The sequence below is a fragment of the Orycteropus afer genome, unplaced genomic scaffold (assembly GCF_000298275.1).
Source record: "Orycteropus afer afer isolate SDZICR_OR568_19922 unplaced genomic scaffold, OryAfe1.0 scaffold00898, whole genome shotgun sequence".
Taxonomy (NCBI): Eukaryota; Metazoa; Chordata; class Mammalia; order Tubulidentata; family Orycteropodidae; genus Orycteropus; species Orycteropus afer.
The window spans coordinates 120434-123586 of NW_006922485.1; positions in this window are offsets into that span (position 1 = coordinate 120434).

The window sequence follows — 3153 nt, forward strand, 5'->3', positions numbered from 1 at the left end:
GTTTCCTTGGTCCATATACTTTTCTGTGCTGAGTTCATATTATTCTCAAGTATTTCCTCTCTTTCCTTATTTATTATTTCTTTTGTGCTTACTAAACCCATATGTTTTCCTTCCTTCTGGTAATTCTGTCATTTTGGTACTCATCTTCTGCATTTTCGGTACTCATCTTCTGCATTTCTAACTGCTGTTTTTGTATGAGTTCTGATTGTGCATTAATCTTATTATCTTGCTCTTGCAAGAACATACCATGCTTGTGGATAGGAAGATTGAACATTGTGAAAATGTCAATACTACCCAAAGCAATCTGTCTGACACAGGACCAGGTTGTGTTTCTTTCTGTTGTACATAAGTTGCTATGAGTCAGAGATGACTCAACAGCACCTACCAACAACAATAACAACTCAAAGCAATCTATACATTCAATGCAATCCCAATCCAGATCCCATCAACATTCCTTTTAAGGATATGGAAAAACCAGTCACTAATTTTACATGGAAAGGAAAGAGACCTTGGATAAGCAAAGGACTATTGAAGAAGAACAAAGTAGGAGGTTTCACACTCCCAGATTTCAAAACCTATATAGCCACAGTAGTCAAAACAGCCTGGTGTTTGTACAACAACATGCACATAGACTGTTGTTGTTGTTGTTGTTGTTATGTGCCATCGAGTCAAACCTGACTCATAGCGACCCCTCCTTGGGTTTCCGAGGCAGTATCACTACGGAAGTAGGATTGCCCAACCTTCCTTCTAGTGGAATAGAATTGAGAACCCAGAAATAGATCCATCAACTGATAGTCAGCTGATCTTTGACAAAGGGCTGAAATCCATTAAATGGTAAAGAGATGGTGTCTTTAACAAATGGTGCTGGCAAAACTGGGTATCCATTTGCAGAAAACATGAAATTAGATCCAAACCACACACCATACACAAAAACTAATTCCAGATTTATCAAAGACTTAAATGTGAAACCTAAAAGTATAAAGTTTCTTATAGGGGCAAATTTAGGGGCTCTAATTTATGACTCGACAGCACATAACAACAACAACAACAACAATTTATGGCATAAATAGACTGTCAAGCATAACTCAAAAATGCACAAGCAGCAGAAGATAAACTAGATGAAGGGGACCTTCTTAAAAGTGAATATTTATGTTCTTCAAAAGATTTCTCCAAAAGAGTAAAAAGAGAACCTACAGATTGGGCAAAAAACATTTGTCAATGACATATCTGACAAGGAACTTATCTCTAAAATTTATAGAAAACTCAATCACCTCAACAACAAAAAGACAAACAACCCAATTATGGAAGTAGATTGCCCCATCTTTCTTCTGAGGATTGGCTGGTGGATTTGAACTGCCAGTCTTCTGGTTCACAGTCAAGTGCCTTAGGCACTACGCTACCAGAGCTCAAAAAAAAAAAAAAATGGGCAAAAGACCTGAATAGACACTTCACCAAAGAAGATATTCAGGCAACCAATAAACACATGAAGAAATGTTCATGACCATTAGCCATGCAAATCAAGACAAAAATTAGATACCATCTGGCCCCAGCACTAATAGCAAAGTTCAACAAGACAGAAAATAACAAATGCTGGCAAAGGTGTGGTAAGATTGGGACTCTCATACACTGCTGGTGGGACTGTAAAATGATACAATCACTGTGGAAAGCAGTATGGTGATTCCTTAAAAAGTTGGAATTAGAAATACCATTTGATCCAGCAATCCCATTACTAGGTATATATTCTAAAGAAGTGAGATCCAGGACAAGAATAGATATATACACACCCATGTTCATTGCAGCACTATTTACAATAGCAAAAAGATGAAAAGATCCTAGATGTCGATCAACAGAAGAATGGATATGCAAACTATGGTAGATACACACAATGGAATACCGTGCAACACTAAAGAATAGTGTAGAATCTACAAAACACTGCATAATGTGGATGAACTTGGAGGACATTATGCTGAGTGAAATAAATCAATTACAGAAGGACAAATATTCTATTAGTTCATTATTGTAAAAAGTCAAGGGAAGGTTTATATACGGAAGGAAACTTTCTTTGTTGGTTACCAGAGGAGGGCAGGGAACACTGGAAAAATTGAAAATTAATAAACAAAAAAGGTAATAATTGCACAGAAATTTGGAAGAAAAGATGGAACAAGTTGTGTGAAATTCTGGGAGGAGAACATTATCAACATAAAGGAAAGCAACTATAAAGGATTTGAGACAGGAAATGATTTTGTGTTGTTGGAACAGTAAGAAGTTTATTGTGGCTGGAAAAGAGTGAATGGGGGGAAACATGGTAGGAGGTAGGTCACAGAGCATGGATAATACAGAGTCTTGTAGGCCATAGTAAAAATAGAATGAATTTTATTCTCAGTGGAATGGGAATCATTGAAGTATTTTAACAAGGATATGGTGCTTGATTTTTAAAGACCATTCTAGTTGTTGTGTGGAGAATGGGATGTAGGGGTGTCAGGTTGAGGACTACGTCAAGTGTGTTGTCTAGTTGCTTGAAAAATTTCTCTCAGAAAGATCAGTACAAGGCTGGTCCACATGAGGCAGAGGTTAAAGATGTCCCAAATGTCCAAATTACCGTGCCACTCCATCATTTCAGACATTAACTCCTCCTCCTCCTCTTCCTCCCAGTAATTTCCCCAGTCTTAGGGTTCTGTATTTCACTGTAATGCCTCACAGAACTCACAGACACCCAAGGGTTCGTCTCACATAGTGGTAGTGGATGCTAGCAGGCTGGCGAGTCCCAGGTCTGTGAGTGGGTCTGGAGGATCCTCCCAATTCTCCGGGTTTGATGAACCTCAATCAGCAGATCAGATGACGGCTGCGGTCCCAAATCCACACGTGAGATGAAGAAACACAAAACCGGAGCGAGAGGGGGGTGAATTTTCCAGGAGATTCATAGGTATATCCTCAAGGAAGGTAAGGGTGATGATTAGAATTATACCCTCCAGCAAGGCAGGACTCAAGATACATTCCACCTGTGTTGCTCCAACAGAAATAATCTAAGTGGATGGCTTTAACAATCAGGAGCTCAAGGCAAATCCCATCACAGAGCTGATTGTCAGTCATTATAAGGAACAACTACTATCAGCTGCCCAGCCAAGTTGATAGCTGACCTTAACTACCACACCA